Raw genomic sequence first — 14,544 nt, 5'->3', positions numbered from 1 at the left:
ATTAACTTAAAGGACACCAGTAACACTGTTACAGGCTTGTCTCTAGAAAAATGGGGCATTCTATTAAAATCTGAAAAGACAGAGCAATATCTGACTCCAGACACCCTAGAATTTACATGCATTTTCTAAAATTGCTTTCTCAGTAGCTAAATCCAACAGGCACGATGTTGCCATTTCAGCAGGTGAAAATTTTTTTGCAGCATCCCTGTTTCCTCATTGGCTAAACCCAGAGTAAAACAGGTTGCATTGTGTTGTCCATTCAACAAGGTTTCTTTTAAAAAATCCTCACTGGGAGAAGAATCCTTCTATCCAGTTGCATTTAAATTCACAAAAGGGCAATTCTCTACTGAGAAGGTAGGGAGTGTTCAACATTTCTAGGGTTAATTATATTTATAAAAAGGGAGAAAAGTCAGAATATCTACAAAGTAAACAACTAGAAGCCAAGGTTCCAGGGTAGCTAAGAAAACCCACATTTGTAGAGCCAGTGTCCAGTTTAAGAAAAATCTCAATAACTGACTAGATTTGATCTATTTCAAAAAAATGATGAGGAATCCTCCTTATCCCTGTTATGAAATGGAATTATGTCCTAGTTCATTTCAACTAAAAGACAAATGGCAGCAAGAGACCAGAAATGGGTGGACCCTTACATCAGACCAATGAGCAATTAGCCATGGTCCTGCATGGCCAAGACCGCACAGTGACACAGACAGCACAGAGTGACCAGCGAGAGATCAAGATACAGGGGCACAGCCAACCTCCCTTCCCCTGTCCCTCTGGGCATCAGAGGGGCATGGCCAAGGGGCAGGGCAGGCACTCCGAGAGTACAGGGGGTACCCACCTGTACTTCAGTAATCCACCTAACCCCTGGATTCTTGTGCTGCCCGGAAAGTAACACATTTGCCTAGGCTATGTTCCAAGCTTCTCCCGCAGCGCTAAGCGAGTCGGGGGCTCCAGCAATGTGATGCGAGTGGGTATCAGCCATTAAGCAGATAGACATGGGGACGGGAAAGGGACATTCCTTTTCGGAAGTCAGCCGCTCCTCTGAAGCCTGGCTCTCAGAGAGTGGTGATGTTACCTTGATGAGATCTGGACATCCTCCCAAGTCTTTGCACGCATGAATCTTTTAGCGTGTTCTTCTCTCACCGCAATCCTTCCTCCGTTGTCACCCTCCTGCTCTCACAGGTCCCTCACTGTCATCAATATTGCAGATCCCAAGCACCTGCGTGTCCTTCCACCAGCCTCTCTCTCCCCTTGCTCACCTTCACACACCTCCCACCACTTTCTTTTTGACCAAACACCCCCTGCGGTTTTCTCGTCCTTTCCACCATCCATTTAGGTACTCCAAAGTGTTGGACTATTGTCTTAAATGCCTTCTTGAAATCAAGACCAGATTCCTCTCTGAGGTCAAAGCTCAGCTCTCTGCTCGCCCACAGTGACCCACTATTCAGCAATCTTCTGCCCTCCATAAAAGCAAACTACATGTGCTATAGTGCACTGTGCAGTAATAACCCTTTGCAGCTCCAGTGCTGCGCAAAAGCTCAGCTGAGATTCACCTGCTCTGGTTGAGTTTCCCCTTTGCTATTACAAGACACCAGCTGTTTGCATTTCCTAAATTTGCATCCCCTGAAAATCTGCAGACACAATAGGCAGTGGGCTCTCCATGGCCAGAGGTTCCACATCTAAAGATTCAACCAACCACCAACAGAAAATACACTACACAGAACACACACAGACCTTTTTCTTGCTGTTATTCTTTAAACAATAAAATACAACAACAATTTACATGGTATAAGGGAGTAATAAGCAATCTAGAGAGGATTTAAAACATCTGACGGGCTGTGCTTGGGATATACTCAAATACTATGCCACTGGCCATGAGATTCAAGCATCCTTGGATTTTGGTCACCATGGGGGAGCCTGGAACTAATCTCAGATTTTGAGGGACAAGTGCACTGATGCCATTGTCAGCCTCATTCTCCCTTAAGAAACCACGTGTTCAACAAAAATGTATGGTCTTCTAGAATGTGTAGACGAGGGAGATCATTTGAAATCATTCAAAGGTGGAATAGGATGAGTTAGAAAACCTGAAACACGGCACGCATTGTTTATAAGACACATCAATATTCAGTTCCCTGCCTGAGAGCAACGCTGACGCTCCATCCGGTGGCTGGCAAAGCAGCCAGACTGGCAATGGAGTTCCGTATGGCCCGCACAGGCCTGCTTGCTTTCTGAGTTGATTTGAATGGCTGCACTTGAAAATCCATCGACGTCACAAGGCGCCCCTTCTCCTGAAGCAACTTAGCCCTCACTGCACGATGCCGCAGAGACCGCATGTACTGTCCGGGGTCTCAGAAACCCAACCCACCTCTCTGGAACACACAACCCTTGCGGCCCCTGAGGGAATGTGAGTTTTCAACCCCCCGAATAATCAATTTTTCCAAAACTCAATACAATTGTTAATGAGTAAAACAAAGTTTTACTCATGGAATGTTCTGACATTCTAATTTTCAACACACTTTTTCATACACTTGCTTTGTATCCACTTTCCAACCATGTCCTCACCCAACGACTGTACCCGTTTGCTTTATAGGTGATGAAACCGGATTGGCCCATTTGTATACCTGGCATTTGAGACAAACCAAAGGCATCCATCAAGGGCATTGAATGCCAACCTCACTTGCACTTTGTGAGTCAAGGGCCATAGGCTCATGGACCAGCTAAACTGCTGATACACAAACAGTGCTTCATCATCAAGATCACGCTGTGTGGTTAAGCACAAGAAAACACTATCAAACCATCTAAAAATACTTACAAGTCTCTAACATATTGTATGTTTCCTTATGTGTATTATATTGTGCATTTGTGTCTTGAGCAATTTGTCTGGTGGGAGTTCGAATGTAAAGACACACACACACATACACATATATGTGTACACACATACACATATATGTGTATGTGTGTATATATATATATTTATATATATTTCCAGATACAACCCTACCAAGTATCTTCTGATATTAGCCCCAGTGATTTCAAGAATACTTGAGCAATGGGGTATAACAGAGTCCACTAGCACAAACTAAAAGAAAAGAAAGAGGAGAAGAAATGTTGTAATAGTATCACACCAGCAGCTTATATAAAGATTAAGTCATTTGCTAATAAAAATAAAGCACTTTTATACACTAAATCACCCCAGTCCTGAATTGCTCATTGTTATTTTTTTTTTAATTTTCAAATGTTGCTCCCTTACTCCTCAGAGGGATTCATCAGAAGGGCCTGTTCTTGGACAAAATAAAGTCAATAAGTCCATCATTTTCAACTGTGCCATCCTTTTCACAGGTCCAAGTTGAAACGAAATCAATTATGAGAACAAATAGCACCATTTTATCGTTAATGAATGGATTTAGCATTGTTTTTCGAATTTCTACCACTTAAAATGGAAGAAATAGAGCAGACGTGGCACAGAGAAAGCTCAGATAGTCCAAGCTAATGGTGGAAATGCTTAAGTATCATCCATATACAGCTAATATAAACCAAAGTGGTTTATTACCACTCTTTGGTGATTTATGACTCACATTATGCCTTTATTTTGAAATGATCGCATGAAATATTAATGTGTGGTGAAAGAACACGCAAGGAGCAGGGATCATGGTTTATCAGACTTGAGCTGCCGGGTGACTTATTCCTCAGTACCCACTGAGCTCCAATCTCAGCATCCTATTTGTTCTCTTATTGGAATCAGCCCCTCCCCTTCAAAGTTTTCAAGGTGAGGCAGGCCTACTTTTGTTCCTAGATTATAGGTTGCACACCGTTAATTTTTAAAGGGATGGAGTAGTTTATAACAAATGTGAATAATTTATAGCAAATGTTCTCAGCATTGATTAGTGTTCTTTCAAAACAGAATGTCTTCTTGATATGCATCATTTCTCTAATGCCTTATGAAAAGTCAGAAAACCTGTTACTGTTCTGCTTAATGGGTAAATCAACTTTAATTTTGATCCTATATAATATGAGCGATAAGTACCTATGTTTCCACTTGTTTGGAATCCGCCAGGCATTAACACTGAACATGAGCTCAAAGCAATCTAAAGAGAAGTTAACAATAGGACAGGATTGCTCTCCCCTGCAATTTATAGTCCATCTGGTTTCTCCAAACTTTGGAGCCATGGTTTCTGTCATCTCTTGCTCTGCTGCATTTTAAGTCATTCCACACCTCACTTTGCAAAGCTCCAACCTAGGGACTTATTTAAGTAAAAGACTCCACAATTTTACTGCAGTATTAATTGATGGGATTCATTTTAATCTGATCACTCTGTCTGATGTGTGAAAAACTTATCATCTTTTTGAATCATCAGAATTCACCAATGTTTGATTTCTAGTGTAATGAATTTGCCAACCATGAGTTAACCTACAGTTAAATATTTTTAAATGTCAATGAAAATAATAAATAAAATTATACCTGACATTATACTTCTATGTGTATGATGTACACTGCCAACCTTTACATATATTAACTCACTTTATCCTCTTATAGGCCTGTAAAATAAGGACCATACTAATGCCTAGGGCACAAAGAAGAAACAGATGCTCAGAGTTGGTTAGCAACTCACCTCAGTAACACCGCCAGAAGATGCAGGGCCAGAATGACAAACAGAGATAGTACGGCATCATAAACTATGCACTTTCACCATGTTCTGATTCCTATTATCCTTTGCTCAGAAGTATTGAGTATCAAGTCCTTTGCACAGAAATAGAAAAATATACAGTTCTGACTGACACCTCGAGCTTTAAGAGTAGAACATTTACTTTTATAAAGGACTAGAGTTAGGAATTAACGTGTCCTTGAACAGCAGTTCCTATCCAGATGGTGAACTGGCTACCTCTGCTCCCTGGAATGGCCCCTGAAAGCAAATTTTCACCACCACCACCCCCCAGATTCTGGAACTGTACAGCATGGCAACCAGCACTGGGTCAAGGGGAACTTGGATACGAATCAGAGCTCAACGACTTCCTACCTGGGTGATCGTGGGACAGCTGCTGACCCTCCAGGAGCCAAGAAGCTCATTCCCAAACTGAGATGGTACTACTCGGCAGTGGGATTGGAAAGGGCTAGAGGCACTGGTCACCAGGAGCCTGGCACAGAGCAGGTGTTCACGAGGACGGCTTGTGTTCTCTCATTGCCATCCTATCAACCAGCCTGGCCTCAGAAGGAGTCGCGGCCTGAGTGCAGGGAACTCAGCCCTCCATAATGATAACCCTTGTGATTCTTCATGAGCTGCCTCCCTCCTGCAGTGCCGCCCAAACTTATGTTGGAACTCACTGAGTCAAGTTCACATGCCTGCCTGCCTTCCAACAGCCCTTAAGAAAATGCAGCAAGAGGCCCTGGAAATGCAGGGGAGCATACGATGGCGCCGCACAAGCCAGCCCACGGAGGAGAAATGCTTTCAGGAAAACGCCTCACTCTGACCGTGAGGTTCAGGCGCCAGGGTCCCTCGCCTGCTAAGGATGATACATTCCTGGTAGGATAGAGCCCTGACTGGGGGCCAGCAGACAGGAAAGCAGGTAGGGTCGAGGAATTTGGAAAAACAACACAGAAGGAAACAGAGAGAAATGAAGAAGGAAGAGAAAGGGAGGGGAAAAAAATTCTTCCAGAGAGAAGGGAAATCAATAGTAGACATTTCTGCGGGGAACATTTGTGGCAGAAATAGAACAGAAACTGAGCCCGAGTCATTTATTGCTGTGTGCATCCAGTTATAGGAAAGAGCGCAAACACCAAGGAGCCCGTCCACAGACACGGAATTCACCCACGGTGAAGACGAATCCCGCGAACGTGAAGCAACGCTGTCTCAGTTTTTACTCTTTCCTGAATGAAACAGCACACAAATTGCCTCCTAAGAGCTGGTTGGGTTTGTTGCTTGCTTCCCGCGGAGCAAGGAGAAGGGTCTAAATGCTCCCTGCCTCCCCAGAGGGGGACAGAAGCACGGCCCTCTGCCCACTGAAGGCATCGTTCAAAGAGATTATTTAGTCATCACCTCCATCTCTGCAGGTGTATTTTTGGGTGAGAGCAATTCCCAAAGCACTGCCTACTTCGTCTCTGTTATCTGTATCATGAGGATCCACGCCCTCCTGTGTCACAAGAACTGTGGCCCCCTGGGTGCTGAAATTTTTGCCACCTCCATCTCTTATCTTCGTTTCCTAATTTTACTCCTCCCTTACAGCAGCTCAGCATACAGAATCTATGACTTCAGGCTAGCTCCCTGCAGCTCTGCTGTCAATGACCCAGTTGCCTGGCTGTGAACCGAACAAGTGTAGCAGGAACCAGATCCACCTGCACGCCTGTTAGTGCATGCTCAGTATTGCAAATTCCTAAAAGTCCAGACTGTCTCTTTCTAGGGACTTCCACATCAGTCAAGAGAAAACGCTTCTGAAACGCAGTGGCTCCTGTGTTCTTGCCAGTGCTAACCCCCCAGAAATGTTTCACATTTGCTGGTTCTAGGGTTGTCAACCAATAGATGGTCAAGAAGCCCAGTAGTTCACAGATTACCCATGCCGTGAAAAGGCAGGAGGTGGCAAACATGCACAATCTACTTGGGCTTATCAAAACTATTTTTAGACTATTGCTTTTTTGGTTATTAAAAATAGAAAGTGATTTTTGTAAATGGGAGCTGCAAGTTCTGGTTTCCACTAAAATTTTCTTATCTAGGTAGAAATCTGGGGGAAAAAAGATATTTACACCAAAATTCAAATAATTCTCCTTTCTGGAATAGTAGAAAACAAGACCCAAAACCAACGAAGAAATGTCACCTTCATTCTCAAGTCACAGGTATTCCCTCGAGAGGTAATTCTGTCTTATCTTCCCCCGAACTTTCCTTACAAAGGAACTTTCTAAGACTCTTCTTGCTGTGGATCCCCGTTCATTCGTCAAATGTTATTGGAAAGCCTATTAGGCACCAAACCCTGTGCACTGAGACTGAGGGGGCCCTTGAACTACTCAAATTTACAAACCTCCAGGGAAAGAGAACAGTTTTAAATGGTTTGCAGTCTATTTCTCTTTTGTATATGTGGTGCATTTCATATATTGAAAAATATAAAGAAAATGTATAAGGTTCAAAGATAGAGTGAAGAAGAAGGAGGAGGAGGAGAAGAAGAGGAAAGAAGAAGAGAAACTACTGTAGCAGTGAGAATTTAGGAGAGCAGAAGTCCTGAGGTCTTCAGGAGCTACGCTAATAAATAACCAACCAATGTGAATAAGCAGCAGACATTCGGAATGGTGTGCACCTGCTTCTTCTTCACAGCATTTCAGCAACAGTCTTTTCAAAACAACAGGTCTCATATTGTATCCAATCTCCAGAAGTGATTTTTATGGTGGGAACCTCAGACGCACTAGAAAACCCATGGTGGAGATAGTTTTTGCGAAACAGAGATGATACCTTTATAAGTAAGCAGATACTTTCCCCAAATATAAATTGAATGCCTCAGTCTACCTCCTGCTGAAACCACATCACCACCGCCTAAGCTTGAGCATGTGGAAAAATGTGGCACTCACTTCCAAAAATGGCCCTCGTATAGAGGCAATAATTTTAAAAAATTAAAGCACCAGGAAGGCAAAAGATGCCATTAAATAACAGATCTGGAACTAACATTTTCAAAAGCACAGGAATCTGATTTAAAAAAAAAAAAAATCAGCCAAAGCACCTTTAGTAGACAGCTCTTCAGGTTTTAGAAAGACAAAGTCAATATCACTGACATCCGACACTGCCATTGGAGGAGTTGTGTCTATGGCTTCACAATGCCCTTACTTGGACAATAGTCATAACAAAAGGCACTGCTTCTTTCTGTCCTGTGACCTGGACAGCCCTGAATCAAAGCCCACAACCTCCTGAGAACTGAAATACTCATCTGGGAATGGTGTGTCCTGAACAACTGGAGAGCAGAGGGGCTGCCATGGATGAGGCTCTCCCTGAGACAAACTCCATGCACAGGAAATTACGAAATATATGAAATTTTCACAGAATTTTTGAAGATCCCTTCTAGGCATGGATTTCAAAACATTTTCCATCCAAAGGAACTTGTAATCCCATTTTCTGCAAACTTTTAGAAGTACCTTCCCGTATGTTGTTTCTTTCTTGTTCTCCCTGGTTACTTTGTGTCTCTGTAAATTCTTCATAACACTCCTTTCTCACTACTATTCAATTAGCTTTCACATGAGTGAAGAGTACCTATGCACTAAGATTGCCACTTTACCAAGTATCATCATAGAGATCACAACCAGCTGCATCATAATGTGCAGAAAAAATACTTTTCTAATGGTTGCCTGGAAGATTTATATCCCTAAAATGTAATTAAAAAGTAGATTTAGAAATAGGCTCAGCAACCGAAAAGATGAAATATTAATGTGGAGTGTAATTAATAAATTATACATCTCTTGATTACTAATGGCTTATTGACTGTAAAAGCATAACATTATGGAATATTAGGGCAAACAAAGGCTTTTGGGGAATATTGTTCAGCTTCAAGGCTGAAGCTGCCGCTTTTGAATCTTCAGGAGAAATCCTGATTTTACAGAGAAGTCTGCCTAACTGTTCCCATTATCAGTCTTCATTCCCTCTGTATGTTACAAAGTTTGTCATTCTTTACCAAATGGAAACTGCACATCATTTTTTATTGCACCACGATCATTTCATTGTATATCCTATAGGATTCCTAATTGAAGTCTCCAATTGAAAGTATACTTGATCTCTTGTACAAAAATAACACTGTTAATGCCATTGCCATTGACGCCGGTGGAAATAGCTGAAACAGTAATCACACGGCAACGCAAGCCAGAGTAAGATAAAGCTAGGAACAGAAAGAGTGGGCTTTCCAGTGGCTTCACTAGATGTGTGTAAGCTCCAATACCCATGCTCTTTAGAAAAACCCTCAAGACATTTATCAGGATCCTAGAATGTGAAAGCTCTACGGTATCTTGGAGGTCATCTAACCCACCCATTTCACTTGGTGTACACAATTGGGAGCTTTCTTATCTAAAGAGGTAGTGTGCTATCAGGAGAATTTAAGGGTAGCCAAGGACAAAATGCAAGTGATAACTTAGCCTCTTCTCACACCACAAATCCAAAATCCTCCCCTTTGTTTCGCGCAATAACTGAGAAACTACAATGGTCAGATTTGTTCAGAATTTTACCATGGGTCTTCTGAATTTTACATATTTTCCTAAGAAATTTCATGAAAGTATTCACAGAAGCAAGCAAGGTCCAAATCAAGAGGAACAAATTTCAAACAGCCACTTCTTCAGGGTAGCTTCCAGACCCATCTCCCTCTACCCCTTTGTCTTCAATAATTTATGTGTTGTGTCAAAGCATCTTCTGGTACAGAAGAATTAGCAGAGCAAGATATGCCCATGCACCTGCAAATTCAGTCTCCTCTCTTCTAAGCTTCCACATCTTACACTATCCCTCACACACCTCCCCCACCCCTTAAAATAGAACAACTTTACTTTGAAGTTAGCGCTTAGAGCAATGAAAGAAGAACTTCAGCAGGAAAAACATCTGGGCAACCTCGTTCAAAAGGTTTTCCTTGTGAAATTACCCAGAGAGAACTTGATGAGGTCAGGAAAAAGAATCTGATGCCTAGGGAGAAGTACTTCCTGGGTCAGAGGTCAGTGAGGAGGAAGGCTTTCCTACCATTCTCCAGAAAACCTGTGGGCAGCTAGACTTGGCTCTCACACCAGCTGGAGAGTTTCTTCTTTACCAAGGCACACTTCCTTCGCAGCATGCATCACAATTATCTTTACTCGTGTCTATCTAGTCATCTACTGCACGTATTGTTCTATATTTGTTCTATACTTTTATCTGTGCAATGCTTTACTCTTTGGGGGTAAAGAATAAGTAAGCTCCATGACAACAAGTGCGTCTCTGTTTCTTTTAACACCAATCTAATCCCCACCCAAGAAGAGTGCGTGCTCTGAAAAGCCTGTTGAGAAACAAAGGCATCCACAGGGCAGAAAGTTCCAGAATCAGCTTCAAGTCTGCACTAGCCCAGCTAGACCTTGGCCTGATAAGCACTGTGGCTCTGTGTCAGTAGTGGAATCGCTACTGTTTCCCCTGTGCCCCCAAGAAGTGAGAAAGGAAGTGGAGATCATACCTCACTAGACCGTGGCTGTCACCAGTAAGGAAAACTGTGAGGACAAGAGTGGGGACAGCCCGCTCCAGAGAAAGCCTTCACCCTAAAGCCAACGTGGATCATGTTGCAAAGCGTCTCACCCAAGAGGAAAACCAAAGTGATGTCTAGAAGGAAGCAGATGATCTTTCTCCAGTGGCAGTGGGGGAAGGACAGCTGAACGATAGCTCTGAATAAGAAACAGAATAAAAAGGAGACAAATAATAGGCAGGCAAGGCTTTTCCAAAGGCACCAGGGATTCAGCCATCTTATACACGATAACTTTAATTTCACCTGAAAATTTTTCACACAAATTTAGTTCACAAATCATAAATTCTAGTTTATAGAAGTCTTCTTAGCTGCTTATGATAGGTGTCATTTGTGTATGCTTCTGCATGCCACTATAAAATTCCTTGATTGGATTTTTAAAATTTCATCAGAAGCCCAAAGATGTCAAATTTACTGATTTGTTTTGTTAAAGACTAACATTTCCACAGAGCAGTATCGCCACCCTCCTTGAATGGAGTAGCTTCTCTGTTCTTTCTACTTTCTCTAAACTGTCACTTTGTCCCTTCTCTCACCATCATTTCAGTAGCTGACTGTAACAAAAGCAAGCGGAAAGGGTACCAGGGTGCGGTCAAATTCAAAGAAGAACTCAGTCTCTAAACGCAAACTTGCTAGCTCAGCTCTAATAGAAATTCTATCATTGGGGGTTAATTTTTCAATGATAAAAAGTAACGTAATCTTATGAGTATAAAGTAAACAGAAAAACAGATCTTTGTAAAAGCTAAGAGTGGGAATAAGAGAGAGAAGAGGAAGAAGGGTGGGAGCTTGGCTGTGAGGGAGGGTAGGGTAGGAAGAATCTTGTTTCTAAATCTGTATATATATGAAATGCATGAAATCTGTATAACTTAAATGAAATTTTTTTGAAAAGCTATTACTATAAAAATAGTGTAACCAATACACTCTAATGACAATATATGTCATCAAGCAAACAATGTTAATTATTACCAACAAAACTACCTGCTTAACAAAGAAAATTTTAAAACTGCCCAGTAGCATGGAATCCTCATGAGCTTTCTTAAATTTCCCAGATGAAGCCCTTATAGAGGTACAGGGCTGGTGTGGATCTACAGTCACTTGTTAAAGTGAACATGTTACCTGAGCAGTTTTCATTGTGGTGCCATCACAAGGGTCCTTCATAAAAGTTCACAGAGAATGGAATTTTAAATCTATTAAAGACATTTTGAAATCCTTGCATTAATTTTTGGTAACACACCTCTTCTGTAAAATTTTTGAAAATCTCTTATGCTTTATTTTATAGAACTATTCATTGTGGCAGAAGTCCATCTAATTAATATCTTGGCAATGCCACCACTGTATTGATGGGCACATATAACCCATACAGCAACAAGACTAATTTTTGTTGCTTTCTCTGTAGTTTTGCTTCCCAAGGCTGCAGTTGTGGTGCTTGTAAAATCCTTCATCAGAACAATCTGCTTAAAATCACAAGTATAAAGCAAAGTACGTAGGAAAGCATTTGTTTTCATTTTAAATTTCAAAAAAGATTCACATCTACGGTCAGTAAATTACACCCCCTTAATACCCACAGGGTCTGAAGGAAAGCATGAAAAGATTGGGTCTGTTAGAGCATCAGATTCTACCATTTCTACCAGCCCAGCATTACATACTCACAGAAACCTAAAATTCAATGTAATGAGTGCACATTCCAAAACAACAAGCAGAGGTTGGCTGTTTATTCTGGACACAGATCCCAAATACTTTGGCTGGGAGCATCTGAAGGTACCAAACCCTTCACAGGACAGAAATGGGTGGCATCTGCTCAAATATGCTGTGGTTCTCTGATCTGACTCACCCTTCCAGTTTCTATTAATAACGTGCACACTTTGGACCTTAATTATGTCCATCCACAATCCTTTATAACAGCGGCAAGATCCAAAATTTTCTAGAAACTGAAACGTTTGTGCTGACTCATGTGTGGGCACAGCCTGTCCTGAAGTGACATCTTCTATTTATAGGCCTCATCCCACCAAGAGGTCTAAGGATACATTTGATCAAAGAAACAGGAGAAATTTTGATTATGGCATGATGCAGCAAACCTTGACTGTGTGATCTGGGTGCCATATGACCTTCCCAGCTCTGAAAACTGCCAAATGCCAACACTTGTCTGATCACAGATTTCAAGAGATGGATTGTGGCTTGTGTGCTTTTACTGTATCATGTTGTCACCCACGAATGGTGGCATCAAGATGTGACTGTGTTGTTCCTCCAGTGTCACAAGCCACACCCATCCCCAGTTCTACCTCAGCATCAATCACTTGACAACTCTGGTGCAGAACCATCCTCCCCAATGATTGAGGGCTTTCAGAAATCCCCAGAGTCAGACTCATCAAGCCCCCAGACCACAGAAGTGGGAAATGAAATCTGATTCCTGCTGCTGTAACTACACATCTAAGACATTCTGGAATCTCTCAAGAACATATGACACTGATATCCCCAAAATGTCTCCAATTTTCAATGAATAAGTTTCTGTGACTTGGTTTTGAACAGAAATTATTTCCCAATAACTTAAGCACCAAAATTTCAGCATACGCTGTTTTCTATGCTTATTCTAAATATGCTTGGAATATTTGAACTTCTAAGTAATTTATGTTTTTATGATAAACAACACTGATACATAGAGATGTCATTCGATTTTCAACCCCTGTAGATCCATGCATGCCACCAAAACCAGCAACTTAGTGTCCAAGGTGACTTTTATTTGAAATACCAGTTTTTGCTATGACTTTATAACCCAATCTTATTTTGCTTCTTCCTGTGAGCATTCATACAAAATAAGTATGCACCAACAACAAAGCCACGAAACTCTGGATGAGTAAGTCAACATTTCGGTAACGTATTAACTCTTTGGAAGCTTCTCAGGGGCATTTAGCATATTTAAATGGCAAGTTAGGAAATCAACATCAATTAATATTTTCTCTGTGCCCACAGGGTACTTGGCACAGTCTGTAGGACTCCGTGGGAAGCAGTCATTAAGTGTCCCCATCCTCAAAGGGCGTTTTCCAAACAGACAATAACACCAGGACGGTTCTCTTACCAGACCGCAGAGAGCCAAGTGCAAAACGCCATCTTCGCAAGTTAAGAAAGTGTGTTCTGTAACGGAGTCCCCACGTCAGCTGGCTGAAATCTGTGTCTTTGAGGCAGTAGGGAAAGGAGGGTCCAGACAGAAAACTCAGGACAAGAAGTAGGAAAATAGGACAAGACAGAGAGAAGGTTCTGGACTCCTGCACTAGTTAACATGGTGGGTCCTGGGGGCAGCCAGAAGCAGTGGCCATGCATGGCCTGTGACAGTGTATTCAGAGATTGTGCTGTGCTGAACATTGTCCTGGATTCTGGGGACACGGCGGGCACTAGCAAAGTGCTGGGCCTCGACTTCCTCACTGAGTACCGTGACAGCTAAAAGAGCTAATTCCCTGTGTCGTGCCCTTTGAGTCACGCCTGCACATGGGCTGTATGGCACATTTTTATTTGTGTATTTACTCTTTTTTGCTGCTTGATTTTGTTTTTCATTAGAAACAACATTTTACAGTAACTGTCCTTTCTCTTTAAGCTCAGCAGGTGGCTAAGTAAACAGAAAACAGTTTAATGCAACCTTTTTTTTTTAACCAAAAATCCCTAACACAAAAAGTTTATGGAGGGAATGGCAATAAAAAGATGCATGTATTTTGTTGCAAAGAAACTTTGAAAACCATGCATGTTTTATCATAGTTACTACATACTTCCCACATATGTTTTGAAGATTTTCTCATATACCTGGATCTCAAAAATTGTACCAAAACAAACTTGGATTTCCACTTCCCACGAACTTTCCAGTATCCACTTAAATTTCAGGTCCTTCAGGCCTCCTGTTCTGCATTCGACCAAGGACATAACCTGCTGTTTCCTGTACCCTTTGACCTCCAACTCCCCACCCATCCCCCACAACCCCAGTAACTATTATTTCATTCTCTATGTCTGCGCCTTTGAGCTCTTTGACTTCAGGCCATATTTTCCTCTCCGTGTCTGAATTAGTTCACCTAGCAAACAGCACCCCAAGTCTGTTCTTGGTGTGACTATATATATATATATATATATATATATATATTTTTTCCAATATAGAATTTAAAGAGCCCACTTTACAAAACAGGCACCAAAACTGGCTGGGGAAGCAGAGAATCCAGGCAGCGAGGGAGTGCGCGGGGAGAGGGGGTGAGCAAGGGCTGGGGATGCCGTGGGGTGGCCAGCAGAGCGCAGAGCACAGATTGCAGGGCTGCCGGCTGCTCTAAATTGTGCGAGTCAGGCGGCGTGCCCTCCGGCAGGGCCTGACAT

Source organism: Lepus europaeus, chromosome 2 (assembly GCF_033115175.1).
Source record: "Lepus europaeus isolate LE1 chromosome 2, mLepTim1.pri, whole genome shotgun sequence".
Lineage (NCBI taxonomy): Eukaryota > Metazoa > Chordata > Mammalia > Lagomorpha > Leporidae > Lepus > Lepus europaeus.
Note: the sequence above shows the minus strand (reverse complement) of the source record.